The 14,484-nt window shown below is 43.8% G+C and overlaps 1 long non-coding RNA gene across 2 annotated transcripts; it reads right to left on the bottom strand.

Moving 5' to 3' along the window:
* Window positions 1-3,356: 3,356 nt before the first annotated feature.
* On the bottom strand, window positions 3,357-7,853 carry LOC137636152 (uncharacterized). Of its 2 annotated transcripts, XR_011042961.1 has the most exons (4): window positions 7,199-7,853; window positions 5,484-5,655; window positions 4,568-4,778; window positions 3,357-4,440 (listed from the first exon to the last, which is right to left on the bottom strand). It is a non-coding gene; the product is annotated as an uncharacterized lncRNA (long non-coding RNA). The 2 variants fall into 2 exon arrangements; XR_011042960.1 differs by having other exon boundaries at window positions 3,357-4,778.
* Window positions 7,854-14,484: the final 6,631 nt, after the last annotated feature.

The following is a 14,484-nucleotide window of genomic DNA, read 5'->3' as shown; positions in this document are numbered from 1 at the left end:
CTGTGAAAAATCTAAATAAATCAGAATTAGATTTCCAACATGCACCAGAAGGTCACAGGAGTGTAATAAGATGTCAGAAGGTCACAGGAGTGTAATAGGATGTTGTCAGGTTAACACCGAGTGTAGCAGCTTGTCAAAAAGTGAGTGTATGCATTTTGTCAATGGGACACACAATACTCTGATGCAGGTGTTGAGGTGCCAGTGATGGGAGATGAGAATGAGAGAGAGATTACAATAGATGAAGTGAGGAGAGCACTAGATGAAACGAGAGTAGGAAAAGCGTCTGGTATGGATAGTGTGAGAGCTGAGATGTTGAAGGAAGGGGGTGTGACTGTACTTGAATGGTTGGTGAGATTGTTTAATATGTGTTGTCAATGGTACCAGTAGATTGGGTTTGTGCATGTATTGTACCACTATATACTGTAAGGGTAAGGGAGATGTGCATGAGTGTTGTAATTCAAGAGGTATTAGTTTGTTAAGCGTAGTTGGAAAAGTGTATGGTAGAGTAATGATTAATAGGATCAAGGATAAAACAAAGAATGCAATCTTAGAAATACAGGGTGGTTTTAGAAGAGGTAGGGGTTGTATGAATCAGATTTTTACAGTTAGGCAGATATGCGAGAAATATTTAGCAAAAGGTAAGGAGGTGTATGTTGCGTTTATGGATCTGGAGAAAGCGTATGATAGAGTTGATAGGGAAGCAATGTGGAATGTGATGAGGTTATATGGAGTTGGTGGAAGGTTGTTGCAAGCAGTGAAAAGTTTCTACAAAGGTAGTAAAGCATGTGTTAGGATAGGAAATGAAGTGAGTGATTGGTTTCTGGTGAGAGTGGGGCTGAGACAGGGATGTGTGATGTCGCCGTGGTTGTTTAACTTGTATGTTGATGGAGTGGTGAGAGCGGTGAATGCTCGAGTGCTTGGACGAGGATTAAAACTGGTAGACGATAATGACCATGAATGGGAGGTAAATCAGTTGTTGTTTGCAGATGATACTGTACTGGTTGCAGACACAGAAGAGAAGCTTGGCAGATTAGTGACAGAAATTGGAAGTGTGTGAGAGAAGGAGGTTGAGAGTTAATGTGGGTAAGAGTAAGGTTATGAGATGTACGAGAAGGGAGGGTGGTGCAAGGTTGAATCTCATGTTGAATGGAGAGTTACTTGAGGAGGTGGATCAGTTTAAGTACTTGGGGTCTGTTGTTGCAGCAAATGGTGGAGTGGAAGCAGATGTACGTCAGTGAGTGAATGAAGGTTGCAAAGTGTTGGGGGCAGTTAAGGGAGTAGTAAAAAATAGAGGGTTGGGCATGAATGTAAAGTGAGTTCTATATGAGAAAGTGATTGTACCAACTGTGATGTATGGATCAGAGTTGTGGGGAATGAAAGTGATGGAGAGACAGAAATTGAATGTGTTTGAGATGAAGTGTCTAAGGAGTATGGCTGGTGTACCTCGAGTAGATAGGGTTAGGAACGAAGTGGTGAGAGTGAGAACGGGTGTAAGAAATGAGTTAGCAGCTAGAGTGGATATGAATGTGTTGAGGTGGTTTGGCCATGTTGAGAGAATGGAAAATGGCTGTCTGCTAAAGAAGGTGATGAATGCAAGAGTTGATGGGAGAAGTACAAGAGGAAGGCCAAGGTTTGGGTGGATGGATGGAGTGAAGGAAGCTCTGGGTGATAGGAGGATAGATGTGAGAGAGGCAAGAGAGCGTGCTAGAAATAGGAATGAATGGCGAGTGATTGTGACGCAGTTTCGGTAGGCCCTGCTGCTGCCTCCGATGACCGCGGAGGTAGTAGCAGTAGGGGATTCAGCATTATGAAGCTTCATCTGTGGTGGAAAATGTGGGAGGGTGGGCTGTGGCACCCTAGCAGTACCAGCTGAACTCGGTTGAGTCCCTTGTTAGGCTGGGAGGAACGTAGAGAGTAGAGGTCCCCCTTTTTTTTTTGTTTCATTTGTTGATGTCGGCTACCCCCCAAAATTGGGGGAAGTGCCTTGGTATATGTATGTATGTATATCTATTTTAACGTTGTTGATGTTTTTAGAATGATTTATTGTTAATTTGTTCTCATCATTTATTTATTTCCTTATTTCCTTTCCTCACTGGGGTATTTTTCCCTATTGGAGCCCTTGGGCTTAGAGCATTTTGCTTTTCCAACTAGGGCTGTTGCTTGGCTAGTAATAATAATAATAATTATTAGTGTCTGTAACTGATAATACACTCCTGCCACTTTTATTGCTCCTCAATGGGTGGCAATATCACTAACCTGTGAACAGATCTATTGATAACTGTCACTATGTCTCTAGTATTGTTCTGGTCTTTGTATTTTGCATCCAATTCTCACATCTCTTGCCTGACTATTTCTGTATCTACAAGCTGTCCTATTTTCTATTACTCTCACACAACATTTTTATCTTTTATTATAACGATATCACCGACTTGTATGTTTCTCTCCGAGTGCCACTTTCACCGTACAATGAGTGTGAAGATATCTCTCTGCCGCTTACTCCAATAAGTGTTGACAACATTTTGTATAAAGTTTAAACACTTCTTAATGTCACCTGAAGTAGACCATGAAACAGATGGTACTCTATTTCATGCTGTACCCAAAAGTAAATAGTTTGGACACAATGGTCCTAATTCCACATCTATACCAGGTTTCAATCCAATAGGCTTGCCATTCATTAAGTCTGGTATTTCAAAAAAAAGTTCTGTAAATCACATAAATATTAAAATAGTAGCCCCTACGAGCAATAACAGAAACCTTTTTTTAGTTAACTAATGCCTCACACCGTTTGGCCATACAGCATTTGCTGAACGAATAAATTTCCATTTCAAGCCTTCTTTTGCTCCACATTCAGTGACCTCATGCATGTCCCATTGTTGTGAATGTCACTCTTCAGGTCTTTATTTGCCAATACTATTTGTGAGCTTCAATCAGTGCACAGTATCAGGATAGCTATGAACAGTTGTGAATCTTCTGAAACACATTAAAAGACTGTTATATTCATCAACAACATCAATGTACATGCCTCATGTGACAATATAATTGAATATATTCCCATAGGCCTTCCCAGTTGTTCTTTTCTTTACATTATCTTTGATTTGAAAAGGTCCAAATGTCCGAATCTTTGTGAGTTGGGGACCTTTACTCATGAAACATACCAAGCTTATGCGTTAGTTTTGCCTTAACAGTTCCCCTCTGTTGTTTTGCCTTCTTCTGTGCCTCCAGTAACATCCCAGCAATGTTGTCCTCTCCAGTAGAGCTGCCCTTTTTACCTGTCATGTTGAGTACTGCTGAAATGCTTGCTTGGATACCACATAAACTCGGGTTGTCTTAATAAAAACTTTATTTCGACCTGTAAGAATTACAGTATAACAAGTCAATAAAACATACCAACACCACAAACAATTTACTTATCAATACAGCAGAAACATGGGTAATCACCACATAACATAAACATATATAAACTCACACCAATAATTATAAGAATAATCATTATCATGTCATTATACAATCACCATTACCACCAAGTCGGTACATAAGTAACAATTAACTAGAAAAGAGTCACTTACGACAATGCCCCATCTGTGATACTTATCAGAAATATCTTGTAACAAACGTCAAGTAATTTCTCCCATCATCTGTAGCATTACCACATATCCTTAAAGAACACAAGTTACATGTCAACACCATTTTGGATAGCAAGAGGAATGCACAGTTGCACTTCTCGCTAACAACACACGAAAACCCAGTAATGTGTACAACCTCCATCGGCTTCACAGTGGATTCGTTGATAGTCACACCACTACCAACCAACACCACAATTATATGCACACACTTTACTAAACTTGAAAGTTATGACAAAGAAGAAAATATATTATTATTATTATTACTAGCTAAGCTACAACCTGAGTTGGAAAAGCAGGATGCTATAAGCCCAAGGGTTCCAACGGGGAATAATAGCCCAGTGAGGAAAGGAAATAGATAAAGTACAAGAGGAGTAATGAACAATTATAAAATATTTTAAGAATGGATACAACATTGATATAAATCTTTCATATATAGACTAAAACCTTAAAGAAAAAACAAAACAAGAGGAAGAGTTATAAGATAAAATAGTGTGCCCAAGTGTACCCTCAAGTAGAGATTTCTACCCCAAGGCAGTGGAAGTCTATGGCACTACCTGAGACTAGAGAACAATTTTGATTTCTCACTGTTTGTTCATGACCACGGAACAGATCTGAAATGGGTATTGCAAGTATGCCTGGCCTGGCACACTGTAATCCTCACGAAAAAGTCTTTGCAGTGTTCGTTCCTTCCCTTTACGCGTATTTCTTGCTACTTCGTTCAAGAATGGAGCTTTCGGACTGACTTGCTGATTCTGCAAACTATAATGAAGCTGTGGCCAGAATTTTCCAATGGGACAGAAGAGAAGACAAGTGTGCACTGGAAGTTGCATATTTATGAAAAAGTAATTAGAAAATAAAGATAAATTTTGTAGATTCTAAACTCTAAGACTAAAATAGCAATCTGGGGGGAGCAAGATATAGCTATGCCACTATAGAACCCTCACCTAAGAGCCCAGCTTCACATTGAGATCCTCGTAATTGTTTTTTTTTGACTGGGTTATGAAAACTCATGAAATTTCGTTCACTTGAGATGTTTCTTCAGTTGTGGAAAGAGGTGATAGTCGGAGGGGATCACGTTTGGAGAGTAAGGCGGGTGGTCGACCAATTTGAAGCCAAAGTCGCGTATTTTCCGTAGAGTTTCATGTGCTGTTGGTGCTGTATGAGAGATTGATAAATACAAGATAACCAGTTGTGAAATAAATATGGTTCATGTATTGTTAATGATGAGTAATATTATTTTGGACCAAACAAAATAATACGGCCGAGAACAGTATATTTCTACGTTGAATTTCCGATTAAAATTAAATTTTTTTATAAGTGTAGAATGTAGTTTTTTCCTTGTCGTAACTTAGAATTCTAGTTTTGTAAACTGTGCGATTGTCGATGCTCACTAATGAAGTGTAAATTTAAAAAATATTTTTAGTTAACAAGAAGAGATCAATACCATAAGCGTGGAAAGAAAATGAAAATTGCATCTACCAGAATGATCAGCTTGGTTGATGTTGTTGTGTCCAGTGTCTTCTAGGAGATACACTCCAAAATCAAACTATTATTCTTTTGGGTAGTGCCATAGCCTCTGTATCATGGTCTTCCACTGCCTTGGGTTAGGGTTTAGAGTTCTCTAGCTTGAGGGTACTCTCAGGCACACTATTCTATGTTTCCTTATTTCATTTCCTCATTAAACTATTTTCCTTGTTAGAACTATTGGGCTTATAGCATCCTGCTTTCCCTAGTAGGGTTATAGCTTAGCTAGTAATAATAATAATCATAATATTCGACTGTAAGGACACAACCCATCTAAACTAATTCAGGGTAATTATGAACACTATTTACTTGATCTACAATATGGATACCACTCACCTTTTCATAAATCATATGTGAAAGGGACAAATGTATCGAGTGTAAGCAAGAAAAAGGACAGCATCTTTCTCTGGTGACGAGGGGACCAAGATGTGGCCCCAAGGCTCCGATTAGACTGGAAACTGCTGGACAAACATCTGGGGTGCCGTCAGAAGCCCATCTTCCACAAGATCTGCAAAAGGAAGAAATAAACAGTACAGAAGGTCCTTAAACTTACAAATATAATAGGTTACAAGAAGCTGTTTGTAAGTCAAATTTAGTTAGATTTTGACTTAGGGTAAGCCTAACCTGGAACCCATGACTTTGATTTCCAACTAGAAAAGTCAACAAATAGTCAGGTTTCATATGCGAATCCTCGATAAGCAGGGGATGACTATATACATTAAACTGGAAGTGTTGAAAACTCAAATATTCCTTCGGCTTATGAATATATTACAAAACCAACCTATCGTTTCAAACTTTGGTTATAAAGCTACAGAGTGAGTTGTCAAATAAAGTGTATAAAACAAATGCACTACAGTACATCATTCTAAATTGATTTTGCTTCATTACTAAAAATCCAATTATAAAGAGAGTATTTATACTGAATATGTTAGTGAAACAGAAAAATTGCATAAAGAAAATAGAAATGAATCTTTCAGTCTCTAAAACAGTGTATATCTTCAGCATCAACCAAGCTGACCATTCTGCTAAATGCAATTATATTTTTTTTTCTTTTTTTACAGTATTGGCCTCTTTCCAACTACCCTTGTCCTTATGTTTTTTTAAATGACCTTATTTTCTCGACAATTTTAGGCTTTTGAGAGTATGAAATTCCTATAGTAGCATTTACGTAAAATATTTCTAATATACTTTTAAACATAAAATGAAACCAGGGTTGTATAGAAATGCCTAAAAACCAAAACTATTAATGTGACAAATCCCTCCAAATTTTAACTAGTTCACCAATCCTTTCAAAAGACACTTTACTCCAATCCTTAAGTAATTTCTAATATTTGAAGAATAAATAGATACTGGTATATATAAAAATACCTAAAAAGCAAAGCTATTATTACTACAAGTTCCTCCAAATTTCAACTAGTGCACCAATCCCTTTCAAAAGGGCACACTGCACTAAATGGAAACTGGGGAGCATTTCTGTCTGCAATGAGATTACATAAAAATCATCTAAAATTTTACTAAATAATGATGTGGATTTTTACTCCAGAAGTCAAATATAAAATTCAGCAATATATTGTATGAATAAAAAACTAATTCTAAACATTTCCTGAAAGACAAATCTTATGAAATAACATGAAATGGATAGAAAGTGACCTTTACACTGATAAGCCCTTTTGACAATGCAGTAATACTCCCTCTTGGCATGTCAGTTCCAACTTTAGGTCAGTCTACAAAAATAAAATCTTAGTTAAGTAGTTTTATAAGCGTACTTTACAGTACTATACTTCACACAGAAGCTTAATACTGTATAAGGATTATATAAAATGGTAGCAGATAAGTAATGACAGTTCTGCATTAAATGAAATAATTTTGTTCAATTACAGCGTTTCATCATGAACTTTTTATAAAATATCTGACATTTAGAATTTCAGTTGGATTTGCGTTTGTATATCTGGATGTTTGGAAGTTAAGAGCCTCCCTTTATAGAGTGAAAATCAACTTACATCTGGTCTCTTGGAAACCAATGAACTAAATGGAAGAGTATATTACCATACCTGGAAAAGCTCTGTGTTTGGAAAGTGTCCGAGCAACAGGATTAACGAGCAGACCGTGCAAGACGCTATTCAATCCACCTCAGTTGAGCAACTTAGTTTCTCAGACATCCTGAAAGAAGATGGATCATTCAGATTTACCAAGATTGATTGAAGATTGTTATCAAAAGTGTAAACAAATACATAAGAAAAGACTCTTTACTAATAAAATGACTAACAAAATATCAGAGGCACAAGAATAAAATCTCTGACCATCATTTTAGGGTTAGGAAAATGTCCATACCTGTTAAAATTACATGTAAATATTATTATTATTATTACTAGCTAAGCTACAACCCTCATTGAATATGCAGGATGCTATAAGCCCAAAGGGCTCCAGCAGGGAAAATAGTCTAGTGAGGAAAGAAAATAAGGAAACAGAAGTGTGACCGAGTGTACCTTCAAGCGAAAGAACTCTAACCCAAGACAGTGGTACAATTATGGCACTACCCAAGACTAGAGAACAATGGTTTGATTTTAGAGTACTGTATCCTTCTCCTAAAAGAGGTGCTTACCATAGCTAAAGAGTCTCTTCTATCCTTACCATGTAGAAAGTAGATACAGAACAAATACAGTGCAGTAGTTAACCCCTTAAGCAAAAAAGAATTGTTTGGTGATAGTGTTGTCAGGTGAATGAAGACGGAGGAGAATGGGAAAGAAAAGGCCAGAGTATTCGGTGTATGTGTAGGCGAAGGGAAAATGAGCAGTAACCAGAAGGGGATCTAGTGTAGTACAATATGGCCAGTTGAAACGACCCAATAACTCTAGCGGTAGTATCTCAACAGATAGAATAAGCAGCATGAAGAGAAAATGGCAGTAGAATTGATATACGTAAATGGAAATAAAAAAAATCAAAGAATATCATTTTGTAATGAAGTTTCTCTTGTTTTAAGAACAAGAGATTTGTTTTCATGTCAGAACATACGATTAAAAGCCAAGATTATTTACGGCCAAAATACTACAAATTTTAAAAATAAGTTGCATTTTTCCTAGCTATACAAACCTGAGTTCTTTATAAGGGTTACCTCTGTGATTTTGTTACAACAAAATTGATGAAATATCGTGGGGCTAGCAACATTGTGTGGTTGCAGATTATTCCAACCTAGCTCGCGGTGTCGGAGCTAGCTCCTTTGTTATCACTCTGTTCTTGGTCAGGACTTGTAGCGTGAATGAGTTGGGAAATATATATAAACTAGAAGGGAATTCAGTAGAGTGCAGTCCTCACCCCCAGAAACTTATTTCTCGACTATTTGCTTGCCCTTAACCTTTGACCTTAACATGTATTAATTGGCGTGGATTTTCATACACTCAAATATAAACCAAGTTTGAAGTCTCTGTGACAATGATGTACAAATTGTGGGTGATTACATGAACTGGACATTTTCCTTGACTGTAACCTTCCAAAATTTAATCATTTGCAGCTTTTTACATAGCAGTTAATCCCTGCAAGTTTCATTAATATACAATTAAAATTATGGTCAGGAAGCTGTTTACAAACAGGGGGTAAAACATAACCTCCTTCCAATTTTGGTGGAAGAGGTAATGATTCAAGTTTGTAGAGCTAGGAAAAATGACAAATTCGGAGATAATTTGTATTTTTCCTAACCATACAAACCTTAGCTATTTACATAGGGTATTACTTTCGGCGTAGCTGAAATGACGAGCCATTAGATTTTTAACGAGGGCTAACTACCCTCTCGCTAGTTAGCGAGGGGGTAGGGGAGGGGTAGCTAGCTACCCCTCCCCCCTCACACACCGGTGAACTGATTCACTTCGCTTAGAGGTAGGACTTCACGGGGGACAGGGCTGGCGGGCAAATATGTGTAAATAGCTAAGGTTTGTATGGTTAGGAAAAATACAAGTTATCTCTGAATTTGTCATTTGTTCCGTAACCGAAATACAAACCACGCTATTTACATAGGGTGACTTAACCCTTAGGTAGGGTGGAAAAGTCCCAGCCTTACTGGCTTTGGCTTTGCCCGGGGACTCAGAATCCGAGTGAGTAGCACTTGAGAAAAGGAGTCCCTGCACCTCGCAAATTCCTTGCTCCGCAAGGAACGTGCGGCCTACACAAGCTTGTGTGTGAAGGAATGAAGTGTGACTTGTCCTAGGAAGTTGACCTGAAGTCCTTTAGATGGAATTCTAGGCTAGGACGTTCCCAATACCACCTCGTCAGGGTATGGGGGACGCAACAGTATTATATTATTACTAGGAACACAAGGAAGCATGGTTTACCTGCAGTGGTTTGAGGTCAGCTATGCAGAGAACCCAGGATGCTACTTTCCCCAAGAGAGGGGAGGATGAAGAAAAGAGTACGGGACAGACATACTCTTTCCTTCATGCAGTCTAAAACCGGGTAACAATGCCCTCAACCTTCTGCTACTTGTCCATTAAGGAGCCTCAGGTTAGACCAGCTGTTGTGTAGCCACCACAGGGCCGATAGAGAAAGTATCGAGGCTCCTGTGGGTCACGTCCTGCAGGTAGTGGGCTGTGAAGGTCGTTTGACGCTTCCAGACTCCAGCTTGTAGCACCTGCGTCACAGAGTAGTTCCTCTTGAAGGCCAGGGACGTTGCGATGCCTTTGACATCGTGTGCTCTAGGGCGACGTGACGGAGGAGGGTCTGGATTTAGGGCGTGATGGATGACCCTTTGAATCCAGGCTGAAAAGGTATTCTTGGTGACCCTCCTCTTCGTCCTTCCTGTGCTCACAAACAGGGCTTGCATGTGAGGACGATCTGCAGCTATAATTTTAAGATAACATCCCAGACTCCTTACTGGGCATAGTAGGAGATGGTCTTGGTCATCTGTTACAGAACGGAGACTCGAAATCCTTTTGAGTCTAGCAACCAACTCAGTGACGAACCTGAACGTTACCTCCCCCTATCCTCTTGAATGGGCGACGTTGTACGAGAGACCCTGAGTTCGCTGATACTCTTGGCTGAGGCCAGAGCGAGCAGGAGCACCATCTTCCAAGTCAGGTGACGATCAGAAGTCTGGCGCGATGGTTCGCAAAGAGGTCTCTTAAGAGCCCTAAGAACCCGAACCACGTTCCATGGAGGAGGTCTCACTTCCGACTGGGGGCGGGTAAGTTCGTAGCTTCGTATGAACAAAGAAAGTTCCCGTGAGGGGGAAATGTCTATTCCTTTCAGCCTGAAGGCCAGGCTTAAGGCTGAGCGGTAGCCTTTTACCACCGAGACCGAAAGGCGCATTTCCTCCCGCAGATATACAAGAACTCCGCTATTGCTGGAATAGTAGCATCGAGGGGAGAGATACCTCTCCCACGACACCAACCACAGAAGACTCTCCACTTCGCCTGGTAGACCCCTGCAGATGACTTTCGCAGGTGTCGAGACATCCGCTCCGCAACTTGTTGCGAAACGCCTCTCTCTGTGAGGAGATGCTGGATAGTTTCCAGGCGTGAAGCCGAAGCGATGCTACGGCTTTGTGGTAGATGTTGCAGTGTGGTTGCTTGAGTAGCTCGTGTCGTGGGGAAAGCTCTCTCGGGAGTTCTGTCAGGAGATGCAGAAGGTCCGGGAACCACTCTGCATGGTGCCATAGCGGAGCTATCAGAGTCATAGACAGGTTGACCGATAGTCTGGTCTTGTTGAGCACCCTTCTCATCAGACAGAACGGTGGGAAGGCGTAGACGTCGATGTTGTCCCACCGTTGTAGGAAGGCATCTTGGCAGAGTGCCTTGGGGTCCGGGGCCAGGGAGCAGTACAGCGGCAGCTTGAAATTCAAGGCTGTCGCGAACAGGTCCAAATAAGTCAAGACTTTGTTGGCTACTAGAGGGTCCAAAGACCACTCGGCACTCACTATCTGCGAGGCTCTGCTCAGACTGTCGGAGAGCACATTCCTTTTGCCCGGAATGAAGCGAGCCGATAGTGGTATTGAGTGGACTTCGGTTCATCTCGGTATCTTTAATGCACGATGGGAAAGCTGTTGTGAAAAGGTACCTCCCTGCTTGTTGAAATAAGCCACTACCGTGGTGTTGTCGCTCACTGAGTGACCCGCCAGGGTATATTGGAACTGTTATAGGGCCAGATATACGGCCTTCATTCCTAGCAGATTGATGTGGAGGTACTTTTCTAATTCTGACCATAGGCCTGAGATCCTTTGGTTCAGAACGTGGCACCCCCCCTTCTTTTGACGCGTCCGAGAACAGTATCAAATTCGGGGGAAGGACGAGAAGATGCACTTCCCTTTCGAAGGTTTCCGTAGGTCAACCACCACTGCAGGTCCATTCGTTCCGCAGGTCCCGTAGGGATCAGTGTCCGGGGAATCGTTGCCTTGATTCCACCGGGACTTGAGCCGCCATTGCAGGGATCTCATCCTGAGGCGGCCGTTTGGAACTAGAAGGGCCAAGGGGGAAAGGTGACCTAGGAGACGTAACCAAGAATGGGCTGGAAGCTCTCCTCGTCTGAGGAAAGGTTCTGCGACTCTCCTCAGCCTTGCTATCCTGTCATCTGATGGAAAGGCTTTGTGGAGATTGGTGTCTAATATCATGCCTAGATATACCAGTTGTTGAGATGGAAGCAGAGAAGCCTTCTCGAGATTTACCATGATCCCTAGATCTTGGCAAAGTCCCAGAAGCTTGTCTCGGTGTCAAAGAAGGGTCGATTCCGAGACTGCCAGGATTAGCCAGTCGTCTAGATAGCGAAGGAGACGGATGCCGATCCTGTGTGGCCATGAAGATATCAGGGTGAACACTCTGGTGAACACCTGCGGTGCTGTGGAGAGATCGAAACACAGCACCTTGAACTGGTAGATATTGTTGTCAGGGCTGAATCTCAAGTACTTCCTGGAAGACGGATGGATTGGGATCTGGAAGTACCTGTCCTTCAGATCCAGTGTGCACATGAAGTCTTGTGGTCTCACTACAAGTCTGATCGTCTCTGCTGTTCCATGCTGTACGAAGTTTGTTTGACAAACTTTTTCAGAGCTGAGAGGTCGATGACGGGTCTCCAGCCTCCAGACACCTTCTTTACAAGAAAGAATCGACTGAAGAAGCCGGGGGAAGCCGTCGACGACCTCTTGGAGAGCATCCTTCTTGAGCATGGTCTCGACTTCTGCCCGAAGGGCTAGCCCCTTTGCCGATCCCATGGCATAGAAGCTCAACAACACTGGATTCGCTGTCAGGGGAGGTAGAGATGTTATGAACGGGACACGATATCCTTGGCTGATCACGGAGATCGTCCATGAATCGGCCCCGAGTTGCTGCCACCTGAACGCGCAACTTTAGGCATCTCCCCACTGGTGGACATGCAGGGAGATTGCCAATCCTAGCGTTTGCAGCCTCGGCCGCTCCCTCTAAGATCATTGCCTCCCCAGTAGGATTTCCCGTCCTTCTTGTCCCTGACAGGAGGGGGCTGCTGTTTAGACACCTTTGTCTTTGCTGCCGGAGCCGGTTCCGATGTCCTAGACTGACGAGGCTGTTGTTGTTGAGGTGCTGGAGGCTTGTAGGGTCTGGATGTAATCGCCTTTTGGAGGAGCGAATCGCGATTCAACTTCCTCCACCTCTCAGCTGTCCGTTCCACGTCCTTGGGCTCAAACAAGCTCTTTCCAAGGATGGAAGAGTGTCTGAGCTTGCAGACATCCACGGTTGGGACTTTCGAGAGGAACCTCTCGGTCACCGCATCTCGATGCTTCAACATCGAGTTTGCCCACAAGTTCGAAACTTGGTGAGCCGGAAATCGATGGTGCTCGTGCCCGAGAGGAGGAAAGTCTCCATGGCTTTCCTGGTGCTCTCCTTGGACAAGTCCTCGGATCGCAACAGGATGCCCAGAGATCCAAGCCAGACGTCCAGCCACGAAGTGGCCTGCATGGCACACTTTGCGGCTTTCTCCTGGCTCAAGATCTCCAAAGCCAAGAATGTTACCTGCCGGGCGGAGAGTTTCTCGAGAGAAATTCCCCTGGTAAGCTCTTCCACGGAATGGTGGAGAGGAAGAGCTAAACAAGGCTCCCCCATGATCTTTAAGTAACTCCTCTGCTGACGACTGACAGACGCAGTGTCAGCGACTCCCACTGGAGGGAAGGGGATCGGGCGATCCTGAGGAGTAGAGATGATGGGGCCTGCCTGAAAAGAAGGAGAAGAATGTTGCCCAGACCTCTCTGAAGATTCTTCCTGCTCCTGCACGTGCGCTGCTCTGCGTTTACACGCGGGCGCGCAGGCGAAAGTGCGCGTAGGCGCGCAGGTGAGGGTGAGCGCGGGTGTAAGGGTGAGCGCTGGCGGCTGGGAGACCGATGGCGCGTTGGCGTGTTTTGGCGAGCGATGGCGCGTAGCGACCGATCGCGTACAGGAGAATTAACGCCTGGGCGCGTAGGAGACCTACGGCGATCTGAAGCGTGGGCGCGTAGGAGACCTACGGCGATCTAAAGCGTGGGCGCGTTGAAAAATGCTTGCGCGGAGGCGAAGAATCGTGCGGGTGCTTAGGAGATTGCTGGTGCGCTGTTGCGCGGCCAGAAGATATTAGCGAGGGTGCAGAACCAGATGGTGAGGTTGCGCGCAAGGGCGAACGCTCGTGGGCGGGCACAGGAGACTTCTCGTGGGGGCGCGGGCGCAGGCGCGCAGAGACTCGTTCAAGTCTTGAAGTGTGCAGGCGATGGCTTGCGCGTGGGCGAGCTCTGAGGTGATCGTCGGCGAGGAGGCGAAGGAATAATCTCCTTGTCTGCGCCCATATCCGGAGATCGTGGGCGCGTGGGCGAACGTTGGCGCGCATTGCGCACATCAGGAAAGGGCGCGCAAATGTGCGCTGGCGAGCAGGCGATCGTGGGCGTTCAGCGAAGGAATAATCTCCTTGCCTGCACCCAGATCTGAAGATCGTGGGCGAACGTTGGAGCGCATTGCGCACATCAGGAAAGGGCGCGCAGATGTGCGCTGGCGAGCACGCGATCGTGGGCGTTCAGGAGACCGTTGGCACGCATGGCGTGTAGCAGGAACATGGCGCGCAGATGTGCGCTGGCGAGCTGAAGAGTGCTGGCGCACAGGAGGTCTCAGAACTGCAGGTGAGCACTGGCGATCAGGAGATCTACGGCGAGACTCAGCTACAGGAGATCGCTGGAGAGTTGATTCAGCAGAAGTCTGGTCCACAGCAGGAGAGAGATTGCGCGCGAGCGCGCAGGAGAACGTGGTTGCACAGGAAAAACCTGGCACTTAAGGGACTTACTCACATTGTGAGGTAAGCCCTTTGCCCCGAAGGGCCCGGTGCCTGTTGGATAACGGGTGCGTTGGCGCCCACAGCGCATCTGCGT

Source organism: Palaemon carinicauda, unplaced genomic scaffold (genome assembly GCF_036898095.1).
Source record: "Palaemon carinicauda isolate YSFRI2023 unplaced genomic scaffold, ASM3689809v2 scaffold241, whole genome shotgun sequence".
Taxonomy (NCBI): domain Eukaryota; kingdom Metazoa; phylum Arthropoda; class Malacostraca; order Decapoda; family Palaemonidae; genus Palaemon; species Palaemon carinicauda.
Note: the sequence above shows the minus strand (reverse complement) of the source record. Positions and strands in the feature narration are given on the sequence as shown.